General features: G+C 45.0%; 1 pseudogene across 1 annotated transcript in view; it reads right to left on the minus strand.

Moving 5' to 3' along the window:
- The window catches only part of LOC118150875 (uncharacterized), a 107,100-nt pseudogene that overhangs the window by 76,042 nt on the left and 17,219 nt on the right, over positions 1–13,839 (minus strand). The window contains exon 2 of the transcript XR_013531916.1: positions 7,823–8,071. The product of XR_013531916.1 is annotated as an uncharacterized LOC118150875 (transcript). The remainder of the gene's footprint in view (positions 1–7,822; positions 8,072–13,839) is intronic.

The raw sequence follows: 13,839 nt of genomic DNA on the forward strand, positions 1-13,839 counted from the left end.
ACCCTGGGCAACATGACACCCTATGTCTATTTTTTAAAAATTAGCTGGACAGGCTGGGTGCAGTGGCTCATGCCTGTCATCCCAACACTTTGGGAGGCCGACGTGGGTGGATCATGAGGTCAGGAGTTCAAGACCAGCCTGGCCAAGTTGGTGAAACCCCGTCATTAGTAATAATACAAAAATTAGCCAGGCGTGGTGGCGGGCACCTGTAATCTGAGCTACTCGGGAGGCTGAGGCAGAGAATTGCTTAAAACCGGGGAGGTAGAGGATGTGGTGATCTCAGATCATGCCATTGCACTCCAGCCTGGGCAACAGAGCAAGACTCCATTTCAAAAAAAAAAAAAAAATTAGCAGGACATAGTGGTGCACACTGTAGTCTCTGCTACTTGGGAGGCTGACGTGAAAAGATCACTTCAGTCCAGGAGTTCAAAGTTCCAGTGAGCTGTGATTGTGTCACTGCACTCCAGCCTGGGTGACAGAGTGAGATCTTGTTGCTAAAAACAAATGAGTTTTTTTTTTTTTTTTTTTGAGACAGAGTCCCTCTCAGTCACCCAGGCTGAAGTGCAGTGGCGCAATCTCGGCTCACTGCAACCTCCGCCTCCCGGGTTCAAGCAATTCCTTGCCTCAGACGCTCAAAAAGCCTGGATTACAGAAACCTGCCAGCACGGCTGTCTAATTTTTGGTATTTTTAGTAGAGACAGGGTTTCACCATGTTGTCCAGGATGGATCTTGAACTTCAGACCTCATGATTCTCCCACCTTGGTCTCCCAAAGTGCTGATATTACAGGCATGAGCCATTGGGCCTAGCCCACATATATATATTTTTAATTCTGCACTGGAGCTTTTAGAGGCTGTTCACCCCTTAGCTCTGTGGCTTGGAAACCTTCCTGGCTGCATATGCATAAGCCTGAGCTGCCTCCATAAAGGCTGAGAGACCATTTGGAGCTATACCGAGCCACCCCAGCTGAGTCATCCAAAGCAGTCCACTCCTGGCCTCCTGGCAGCTGAGCACGGACTCACAAGTAAATCCAGCTGACACCAGAGCTGCCTCACTGAGCCAAACCCAAATAGCGGAGGCACAGACTCGTGATTAATGAAATGGGTATTTTTTTTTTAGACAGAGTTTCGCTCTTGTTGTCCAGACTGGAGTGCAATGGAGCGGTCTCTGCTCAGTGCAACCTCCTCCTAGTGGGTTCAAGCAATGCCCCTGCCTCAGCATCCCGAGTAGCTGGGACTACAGGCATGGGCCACCATGCCTGGCTAATTTTGTATTTTTAGTAGAGACTGGGTTTCTCCATGTTGGTGAGGTTGGTCTCGAAGTCCCGACCTCAGGTGATCCACACACCTTGGCCTCCCAAAGCGCTGGGATAATAGTCATGAGGCACCATGCCCAGCTCTGTGTTTTGTTTTAAACCACCACGTTTTGGGGTGGATTAGCTGCAAAAGCTAATCGCTGTGTATCTAATGACTTTCCCAAGGCCCCTGCTTCCCCATTCCAGACGTTATTGAGAATTTGCCAAATTTTCAACACTCTTCAAGGCACCTTGGGGGACACAAAATAAAGCATCCTCAAGGGCTTTACAGTCTTTTGGGGGGTTGGAGAAAAGGAGGTACACACACACATGTTCACTTCATTATCATCAACTGTTTATCTGGCTTTCATTTCCATGTTTAATCATCTTCTGGAGCCTAAGGCCAAACTGGCTGTGGTCCGCAGATTCTCCCAACATTATAGGAACATCTTATTCAGTCCTGGTTGGCCATGTATGTGCAGGCAGACACCCAACAGGATCACACGTACAGCTGCTTGAATTATAAGCCATGTATTGTTTATTTCTGTTTCCCTAGAACCTTAAATGAGCAGTAAGAAATACACTGTATTTCTATTTTCAAAAATAGCAGGACGTAGGGGTGCACGCCTGTAGTCTCAGCTGCCTGGGAGAATGAGGCGGGATGATCGTTTGAGCCCAGGAGTTCAAATGTATAATACACATTTTAATACCACACTGACAATACACTTCAAACCATCTACCTCTGCTCACCAACTTACGAGGAAGTCACTGACAGCCTTAATACTTAAAAAAAAAGAAAGAAAGAAAAAGCAAGAAAGTGAATCCAAGGCAGTTGACACATAACTTGAAATTAAAAGAGCTCATCTTTGAACGTTTTTCTCCCTTCCAGGGTCAGATAAGGACACCTGCACATTCTATTTGCAGGTTCTCTTCATCAGCAAATAAATAAATGGAGTTTCAGTTGACGTGTGTGGCTGCAGGTGTACACGCATGTCTGTATGTGTGTGTGTGTTTATGCATCCAGCACTTTAACTCGGTCATGGGTTCTAGGTAATACTGAACCCTGATTTCAAAAAAGTTAACGGATTTGTTACTCAATGTAAAAAAAAAAAACTACCTCTTCTCACAGGAAATGTTAAGTCAACTTCAAAGGTAAAAATGGGGCTGGGCGTGGTGGCTCACGCCTATAATCCCAGGACTTTGGGAGGCAGAAACAGACAGGTGGATCATTTGAGGTCACGAGTTCAAGACCAGCTTGGTCAACATGGTAAAACCCCCATCTGTACTAAAAACACAAAAATTAGATGGACGTGGTGGCAGGTGCCTGTCATACCAGTTATTTGAGAGGTTGAGGCAGGAGAATCGCTTTACCCCGGGAGGCAGAGGTTGCAGTGAGCAGAGATAGCACCACTGCACTCCATCTCAGCCGATAGAATGGGACTACATCACAAAAATAAATAAATAAATAATAAAGGTGGGAAAGCTTTTGGTTCCAGACAGGATAATTTCATGACACCCAAGGAAATTTAGATTTTGAAATATAACAAGAAATGGTCAAATGTACCACTTTTCCAAATTAGTTTTCTGTATAATTTCTATAAATTATAATTTTATATATTTTTTTAAATTTCCTTTTGAAATGATTAAAGAGTCTAAGGAAGATGCTAAGAGTCTAAGGACATAGGACCCACACGCAGAGTTTCGTTTGCCCTTAACCCAACTTCATGAGAGTTTCATTTGCCCTTAACCCAACTTCATGTTCTATCATGCCTGGAGTGCAATGTCCAAGCCAGATCACCGACGCAGGTGCACGTGCTTATTTCATTTTTACCGTACTTTAAGCCCTGGGGTACACGTGCACATTCCACAGGGTTGTTACTCAGGTACACACATGCCATGGTGGTTTGTAGTCTACGTCCCGCTGTCGCCTACATCAGGCATTGCTCCCAGCGTTTTCCCTTCCCAGCCTCCCTGCCCCTGCAATGTCCCTCCCCTAGCTCCCACAACCCTCAACCTACCCCAGTATGTGATGCTCCCCTCCCTGTGTCCATGTGTTCTCATTGTTCAATACCCACCTATGAGTCAGAACATGCGGTGTTTGGTTTTATGCTCTTGTGTCAGTTTGCTGAGAATGATGGTTTCCAGATGCATCCATGTCCCTACAAAGGAAACAAACTTCTTGTTTTTATGACTGTATAGTATTTCATAGTGTATATGTGCCACGTTTTCCTTGTCCAGTCTATCATGGATGGGCATTTGGGTTGGTTCCAGGTCTTTGCTATTGTAAACAGTGCTGCAATGAGCATTCGTGTGCATGTGTCCTTATAGTAGAACGATTTATAGTCCTTTGGATATATACCCAGTAATGGGATTGCTGGGTCAAATGGAATTTCTATTTCTAGGTCCTTGAGGAATGGCCACACTGTCTTCCACAATGGTTGAACTAATTTACACTCCCACCAGCAGCGTAAAACTGTTCCTATGTCTCCACATCCTCTCCAGCATCTGTTGTCTCCAGATTTTTTAATGCTCACCATTCTTACTGCCATGAGATGGTATCTCAATGTGGACTTGATTTGCATTTCTCTAATGACCAGTGATGATGAGTATTTTTTCATATGTTTTTTGGCCACATAAATGTCTTCTTTTGAAAAGTGTCTGTTCATATCCTTCACCCATCTGACAAAGGGTTACTATCCAGAATCTACAAAGAACTAAAGCAGATTTACAAGAAAAAAACACAGGTGCATTTCTGATAACAAGGCTACGGACATCCATCAGTTGTCACAAGTGTAATCTGCTTTAAATCAACACATCTTCATCAACTCCAGTATACACAAAGCATTACAGAGGATTATTTATCAACCAACCCAGAACTATTTATGGACCGGCCAGTGCTCTATTGGGTTCTGACATACCCAGAAATTGTTTTATAGGGTCGTGTTGCAACGTCTTCCATCTTGAGGGCCGAAGGAGTTTTTGTAGGCCAATGCTGAAGAGTCTTGTTGCTCCATGCATGAGTAATATTAAAAAGCTGTGCTGGGGCTGGGCACAGCAGCTCACACCTGTAATCCCAGCACTTTGGAAGGCTGAGGCGGTGGATCACCTGAGGCCAAGAGTTTGAGACCAGCCTAGCCAACATGATAAAATCTAGTCTCTACTAAAAAATTCAAAATTAGCCGGGAGTGGTGGCACATGCCTGTAATCCCACCTACTCAGGAGGCTGAGGCAGGACAATCACTTGAACCCAGGAGGCGGAGGTTGCAGTGAGCTGAGATCACACCACTGCACTCCAGCCTGGGTGACAAGAGCAAAACTCCACCTCAAAATAAAACAAAAAAGTCACTTTAGGAAGAAGACACCTTTTGTGCACACATTTATAGCAGCACAATTCACAACTGCAATGATAAGAAACCAGTCTAAGTGACCAGCAACCAATAAGTGTATAAACAAATGCGGCATATACACCATGGAATACTGTTCAGCCATAGAGAGAAATGAAGCAGTGTCTTTTGCGGCTAGTTGGATGGTGCTGGAGGCCATTATTCAAAGTGAAGTAACTCGGGGGATGGAGAGCCAAATACAGTATTTTCTCATCTCTAAGTAGGAACCTGTGCTATGAGAATGCAAAGGCATAAGGATAATATTATGGAATTTGGGGGCTGGGCACAGTGTCTCACTCTAGTAATCCCAGTACTTTGGGAGGCTGAGGTGGGTGGATCACGAGGTCAGGAGTTCGAGACCACCCTGGCCAACACGATGAAACCCGTCTCTACTAAAAATACAAAAATTAACCTGGGGTGGTGCACTTTTGTAATCCCAGCTACTTGGGAGACTGAGGCAGCAGAATCACTTGAATCCAGGAGGCAGAGGTTGCTGTGAGCTGATACTGTGCCACTGTACGCCAGCCTGAGTGACAGAGCAAGACTCTGTCTCAACAAAACAAAACCAGAAATTTATTCTGTCCCACTTCTGGAGAGCAGCAGGCTGAGATCAAGATGTGAGCAGGGCTGTGCTCCCTCAGGAGGGTCTAGAGGAGGACCCTTCCTGCTCCTCCCAGCTCCTGGGGGCTCCAGTATCCCTGGGCTTGTGGCCCCATTACTCCAATGTCTGCCTCCATCTCCACCTGACCTTCTCTTCTGTGTCTGTGTCTTCATCTCCTCTTGTTATAAATACAGGAGTCACTAAATCAGGACCCACCTTAGTGACCTCAACTGCAAAGACCTGTGAGCCGAATTCTATCCAACTCTTATCAGTTGAAGCCCTAACTCCCAGGACTTCAGGGTATGAATGTGTTTGGAGATAAAATCTTTTTTATTTTATATATATATTTTACAAATATATATATATATATAATTGCATTTTAGGTTTTGGGATACATGTGAAGAACATGCAGTATTGCTGCATAGGTACCTACATGGCAATGTGGTTTGCTGCCTTCCTCCCAATCACCTATATCTGGCATTTCTCCCCATGTTCTCTCTCCCCACCCCGCACTGTCCCTCCCCTAGTTCCCACTCTCGGACCTCAGCGTGTGATGCTCCCCTCCCTGTATCCATGTGTTCTCATTTTTCAACACCCACCAATGAGTGAGAACATGTGGTGTTTGATTTTCTGTTCTAGAGTCACTTGCTGAGAATGATGGTTTCCAGGTTCATCCATATCCCTACAAAGGACATGAACTCATCGTTTTTCATGGCTGCATAGTATTCCATGGTGTATAGGTGCCATTGGAGATAAGATCTTTAAAGAGGTGATTCATGTAAAATGAGGTCATTACGGTGCACCCTAATCTGATATGATTAGTGTCCTTTTCAGAAGAAGACATTGAGACGCAGACTGGAGCTCCCTCCGGGGAAACTCCCTCTGCCCTTCCCAGCTCCTGGGGGCTCCGGCATCCCTGGGCGTGTGGCTGCATCCCTGCAGTCTCTGCCTTTGTCTGCACATGGGCTTCTCCTCTGCATCTGTGTCTCTTAGAAAGATACCTGTCATTGAATGTAGAGTTTGGGTTATGCCATTATGATTCCATCTTGATTTTTTTTTTATGCCGTAAGTTCTGGGGCACATGTGCAGATCGTGCAGGACTTTTACATGGGTATACACATGCCAAGGTAGTTTGCCACATCCATCCCCTCTTCACCTGCATTAAGATGGAGTCTTGCTCTGTTGCCCAGGCTGAAGTTCAGTGACACGATCTCACCTCAAAGCAACCTCCACCTCTGGGTTCAAGCAATTCTCCTACTTTAGCCTCCCAAGTAGCTGGGACTACAGGTGACTGCCACCACACCTGACTCATTTTTGTATTTTTAGCAGAGACTGGGTTTCACCATGTTGGCCAGGCTGGTTTCTTTTTGCCTCTCCCAGCTGCTGGGGGCTCCAGCATCCCATGGCTTGCGGCTGCATCACTCCAGCCTCTGCCACCAACTCCATGTGGCTTTCTTCTCTGCACCTGTGTGTCTTCTTCTGTCTCCTAAGAAGGCACCTGTCACTGAATGTAGGTTTCACCCTATGCACCATTCTTGTTGTTGTTGTTGTTGTTTCGAGATGGAGTCTCGCTCCATCTCAGGTTTTACTGTCAAACTTCAGTCCCCCGGATTGGCCAACATTGCTTAGAAACTCGCAGGCATGAGCCCCTCGAAAACAGTCTCAAAAAATCAACTCCCAGGGTGGAAAGAGGACGTGGAAGGGTGAAAACAGAACCACCATCCAGGGATGCAGATTCAGCACAAAAATTAAATATGCCAGGCCACATGGCAAGGGCTGTCCCTGCTTGAAGGTCACGGGACTAAGAATGAAAAGCCCCTTCATTGGGGGTTCTATCCTCCAGACGTGTTGGGCCGGGAAAATTCAACCCTTGAAAACAGATAGCTATAAAAGGCACTGATTTTTGGCCCTGAATCCTAGAATGTTGCTCTTCTGCTTTAAAGGTCAAATTAAAGCCGTCTCATCTGAAGGCTTCTCACATGCTTTGGAATAAATAGAGTGAGAATAGATAAATACAGAAATAAATAAAACATTATCCTGGCAGAGGGCAGATTGTATTCCACATTATCCTCCAGAAGGGCAAATACAATAGAGAGATGAACTTGGTGGACAGTTCTCCTCACACGAGGTTTCATGTGTGCGGTTTTGAACTGGGAGTTTTCACATAAAAACACGGGCGTACTTTCTTACCGTCGGCATTTTCTGTCGGGAGAAATAACTTTTTTCTCGTCTGTCTGCGGTGATGCTGTTGTAGTGCAGGTTTCTATTGGAAAATTCAGCTTATTTTTTGTTTAATTTATAGAAGGGTGTTTGAAATATTCTTTATACTTGGCATATAAAGGACACTTTTAATGTACAGAAAAATTTTAGTGTAAAGAAATGTAAGCAGGGGAGGAGAAATATGAGGGGGAAAAAGAGCGTAAGAAGCAAGATATTGCAGCCAAAAGTCACAGAAAATGTTTAGCGATGGAAACCATTTCCATTTCAGATGCCACTGCGTGGAAATGACGGGAAGTAGAAACTGCCTCATTTCTCGTGGTACCCACAGGGCCAGCCGCCGTGGTTGATTTTATGTTCCGAGGCCACGTCAGGAGTGTGGTTGTTTACTGTGACGTTTGGACAGAAACGGAAGCCAAAGGAAGGAGGCGCCTTCAGTGAGGAGAGTCTTGGGGGCGGCCTTGGCTGGGCCGACTCCTCTGTGAGCCTCCGCAGCAATGGCTGGGACTCGGGCTGGGGCCTGGGAAGCACGCGGTCAGCCCGGGTTCGGGGACGCTTCTTGCTGATGAGTGTCAGCGCTGAGATATGTACGAATCAAGTCAGGATGCCCCTTCACGAAGTGTGTGCGTGTGTGTGTGTGTACATCACTAAATATATGTGTGTGTGTTTACCATCACTATATATACCTGTGTGTGTACATCCAGACTGCATGTGTGTATCTGTGTATATACATCACTAAATATATGTGTGTACCATCACTATATATACCTGTGTGTGTATACATCCAGATTACATGTGTGCACAGTGTATATACACCACTAAATATATGTGTGTATACCATCACTATATACACCTGTGTGTGTATACATCCAGATTACATGTGTGCACAGTGTATATACACCACTAAATATATGTGTGTATACCATCACTATATATATACACATGTGTATACATCCAGATTACATGTGTGTGCAGTGTATATACACCACTAAATATATGTGTGTATACCATCACTATATATACCTGTGTGTGTATACATCCAGATTACATGTGTGCACAGTGTATATACACCACTAAATATATGTGTGTATACCATCACTATATATACCTGTGTGTGTATACATCCAGATTACATGTGTGCACAGTGTATATACACCACTAAATATATGTGTGTATACCATCACTATATATATACACGAGTGTATACATCCAGATTACATATGTGTGTGTCTGTGTATATACATCACTAAATATATGTGTGTCTACCATCACTATATATACCTGTGTGTGAGTATATATCGGGACTGTATGAGTGTGTGTCTATATACATCACTAAATATGTGTGTGTATATCATCAGTATATATATGTGTGTGTGTATGTATACCATCACTATATATACGTGTCTGTGTGTATACATCCAGATTGCATATGTGTGTGCAGTGTATATACATCACTAAATATATGTGTGTTTACCATCACTATATATACCTGTGTGTATACATCTAGATTACATGTGTGCGCAGTGTATATCACCACTAAATATATGTGTGTATACCATCACTATATATACCTGTGTGTATACATCCAGATTACATGTGTGCGCAGTGTATATCACCACTAAATATATGTGTGTATACCATCACTATATATTTACACATGTGTATACATCCAGATTACATATGTGTGTGTCTGTGTATATACACCACTAAATATATGTGTGTATACCATCACTATATATACAAGTGTGTATGTATGCATCCAGATTGTATGTGTGTGCAGTGTATATACATCACTAAATATATGTGTGTATGCCATCACTATATATACAAGTGTGTATGTATGCATCCAGATTGCATGTGTGTGCAGTGTATATACATCACTAAATATATGTGTGTATACCATCACTATATATACAAGTGTGTATGTATGCATCCAGATTGCATGTGTGTGCAGTGTATATACATCACTAAATATATGTGTGTATACCATCACTATATATATACACATGTGTATACAGCCAGATTACATATGTGTGTCTGTGTATATACATCACTAAATATATGTGTGCGTATGCCATCACTATATATACAAGTGTGTATGTATGCATCCAGATTGCATGTGTGTGCAGTGCATTGCATCGCTAAATATATATGTGTATATACCATGACTATATATATGTGTGTATGTGTATACATCCAGACTGCATGTGTGAGTGTGCACATGTTTGAGACATAGCATATATAAGAAGTGCACATTCATGTTAAATGCAGAGACACATAGAGCTAGATACACGAATAAGTGGATATAGACATAGGTACATGAATGCATAGACACATAATATAGATAAATGGAGTGATAAAGAGATCCAAGTAGATACATGGGTATATGGTTTATACATAAATAGATATAGATACATGTATCAATATATAGATAGAAATATAGATACATAGATAGAAGTGGATTCATTGCTAAATAAATCATGGATAGAGGTAGATACATGGATGAATAGGCAGACAGATAGGTAGGTCGGTAGATGGATGGATGGAGATAGACCGACAGATACACAGAAAGGTACATAGATTGAGAGAGAGAGAGTAGACAAATGGATAGGTAGGTGGTTGGATTACAGATATAGATATAGATAAATAAAATAGATGGGTGAGTAGATAGATACAGAGATCAGACAGAGACACAAGTACATGGCAATACAAGTGCTATGGCTCAGTCCTGTAATCCCAGCATATTGGGAGGCCAAGGCAAATGAATTGCTTGAGCCCAGGAATTTGAAACTAGCCTGGGCAACATAGCAAGATCCTATCTCTACAAAAAATTTAAAAACCAACAGGACATGGTGGTGTACACCTATGGTCACTACTATTCGGGAGGCTGAGGCAGGAGAATAGCTTGAACCTGGGAGGTGGAGGCTGCCGTGAGAGACTCCAGCCTGGTGCCTGGCAACAGAGAGAGAGTCTGTCTAAAAAAAAGAGAAAAAAAAAGATGGGACAGAAAGCCAGTGAGGGGGTGGGGGTGACACAAAGACAGAGAGAGGGTGTGCGTGTTTGAAGCTAAGACAGGATTTCGTGGCCTCGGCCTTGTGGACATTTGAGTCTGAATCATTCTCTGAGGTGAGGCCATCCTGGGCACTGCCTGGGAGGCCTTTGAGGCCATGGGAATATGCTCAGGGCTGCAGTCAGTAACAGATCCGCCACTAGAGCCTCTAGGAGGAGCCCACCCTGCCCACACCTTGATCTCAGACTTCTGCTTCCAAAACTGCCACAGCAGGAATCCCACTTTTAAGCCACCTACAGCATCCCCAGGAAACAGAGACAGGCGGGTGCAACTCGTTCGAATGTGCTTTCCAGCAAAGCCAGTCTGAGTGCTGTTCTTGATGACGTGCTGCCTGCAGCCACCTTCTTCTTCTTCTTCTTCTTCTTCTTCTTCTTCTTCTTCTTCTTCTTCTTATTATTATTATTATTATCATTATTATTATACTTTTAAGTTCTAGGGTACATGTGTGGCTTGTGCAGGTGTGTTACATAGGAATACATGCACCAGGGTGGTGGTTTGCTGCACACATCCTCCATCATTTATGTAAGGTATTTCTCCCCATGCTCTCCCTCCACAATCCCCCAATGCCCTATTATCCCTCCCCAATCCCCCACCGCCTACTCTCCCTCCCCAATCCCCCACCCCCTGCTCTCCCTCCCCAATCCCCTACCTCCTGCTATCTATCTCCAATCCCACATCCCCTGTTCTCACTTCTCAATCCCCTAACCCCTGCTATTCCTCCCCAATTCCCACCCCCTGCTATCCCTCCCCAATCCCCACCCCCTGCTCTGTCCCCAATCCCCCACCCTCTGCTCTCCCTCCCCAATGCCCCACCCCATGCTCTCCCTCTCTAATCCTTAACCCCTGGCTCTCTCTCCCCAATCCCCCACCCCCTGCTCTCCCTCCCCAATCCCTCACCCCCTGCTTTCCCTCCCAATCCCCCACCCCCTGCTCTCCATCCCAATCCCCCATCCCCTGCTCTCCATCCCAATCCTCCAACCCCTGCTCTCCATCCCAATTTCCCACCCTCTGCTCTCCCTCCCCAATCTTCCACCCCCTTCTCTCCCTCCCCAATCCCCACCCCCTACTCTCCATCCCCAATCCCCACCCCCTTCTCTCCCTCCCCATCCCCCAATGCCCTATTATCCCTCCTCAATTCCCCACCCCCCGCTCTCACTCCCCAATCCCCCACCCCTTGCTCTCCCTTCCCAATCCCCACCCCCTGCTCTCCCTCCCCAATCCCCACGCCCTGTTCTCCCTCCCCAATCCCCTACCCCCTGCTCTCCCTCTCCAATCCCTCACCCCCTGCTCTCCCTCCCAATCCCCCACCCCCTGCTCTTCATCCCAATCCCCCACCACCCCACTCTCCCTCCCAATCCCCCACCCTCTGCTATCCCTCCCCAATCCTCCACCCCCTTCTCTCCCTCCCCAATCCCCCACTCCACAACAGGCTGCAGTGTGTGATGTTCCCCTTCCTGTGTCCATGTGTTCTCATTGTTCAACTCACACTTGCAAGTTTTCTGTTCTTGTGTTAGTTTGCTGAGAATGATGGTTTCCAGCTCAGGGTGGAACTGCCCTCTTTCTTAATCACATTTCCTAAGTGTAAGCAGCACAATATGGTTCTAAATAATTTTAAATGAAAAAAAGAAGGAGAATTTATTGAAAGGACATTTGGGCACAGGCAGGATTTCTAGGACTGCTGGTCTGGAGCACAGACCCTGAGTCATTTATACCCTCTCTTCGGAGTGACTTGTTTCTAGCCCTGAGGCTACAGAAAAGGAGAATGGCTATCACGCCTGTGATTACAGAACATGATGTAATATGATGCACCATCAATGAATGTGTACCCTCAAAACTGCTATTTGCATACATAGGAATGATTTATCTGACAGAGAGAGAGGAATTATCTATCACTCCCAAAGTGATGGTGTCAGGAGGTGGAGTTTTTGGGAAGAGATGAGGTCGTGAGGTGAAGCCTCATGAATGGGATCAGTGCCATCATAATAGGGACCCCAGAGAGCTCCCTCTCCCCTTCAACCAAGTGAGGACACAGGCAGAAGGCACTGACTACAAACCAGGAAGCCCTCACCAGACACCAAATCTGCCCCACCTTGACCTTGAACTTCCAGCCTCTTGCACTGTGAGGAGTAAGTGTCTGCTTTTTATAAGCTTCCAAGACTATGGCGTTCTGCTATAGCAGCCTGAACTGATTTGAGAAAACATAGTTTTGTTAGCAAAAACACCCTAGTCTCTTTCTCTTCCACCCTGCTCCCCTCTCTCTTGCTAGCACTGAAGAAACAACCTTCCATGAATAAGTGATCAGCTTGTAGAAGTTCACACAAAAACTCTGAAGCTGAGGACTGTCTCCAGCAAGAAACTAAAGCCTCACTCCTGCATCTGCTAAAAACCCTGAAGCCTCACTCCTCATCTGCAACAAACCCTAAAGCCTCACTCCTGCATCTGCAAAAAACACTAAAGCCTCACTCCTGCATCTGCAAAAAACCCTAAAGCCTCACACCTCATCTGCTAAAAAAACCCTAAAGGCTCACTCCTGCATCTGCAAAAAAACCCTAAAGCCTCACTCCTGCATTTGCAAAAAACCCTAAAGCCTCACTCTTCATTTGCAAAAAAACCCTAAAGGCTCACTCCTGCATCTGCAGAAAAACCCTAAAGCCTTACTCCTGCATCTGCAAAAAAGCCCTAAATCCTTACTCCTCATCTGGAAAAAACCCTAAAGCCTCACTCCTGCATCTGCAAAAAAACCCTAAAGCCTCACTCCTCATCTGCAAAAAACACTGAAGCCTCACTCCTGCATCTGCAAAAAAACCCTAAAGCCTTACTCCTGCATCTGCAAAAAAGCCCTAAAGCCTTACTCCTCATCTGGAAAAAACCCTAAAGCCTCACTCCTGCATCTGCAAAAAAACCCTAAAGCCTCACTCCTCATCTGCAAAAAACACTGAAGCCTCACTCCTGCATCTGCAAAAAAACCCTAAAGCCTCACTCCTGCATCTGCAAAAAAAAAACCCCTAAAGCCTCACTCCTCATCTGGAAAAAAAACCCTAAAGCCTCACTCCTCCATCTGCAAAAAAAAAACCCTAAAGCCTCACACCTCATCTGGAAAAAAACCCTAAAGCCTCACTCCTGAAGTTGCAAAAAACAAACAAACAAAACAAAACACACACACACAACTAAAAATACAAAATTTCCTTCAACAACCTCAAGAAGTTTGGAAATGGGTCTCACCCGAGTTGAGCCTCTGATGAGATTGCAACTGAGACCCTGACACAGAGCACCCAG

This window comes from Callithrix jacchus, chromosome Y (assembly GCF_049354715.1).
Source record: "Callithrix jacchus isolate 240 chromosome Y, calJac240_pri, whole genome shotgun sequence".
Taxonomy (NCBI): Eukaryota; Metazoa; Chordata; class Mammalia; order Primates; family Cebidae; genus Callithrix; species Callithrix jacchus.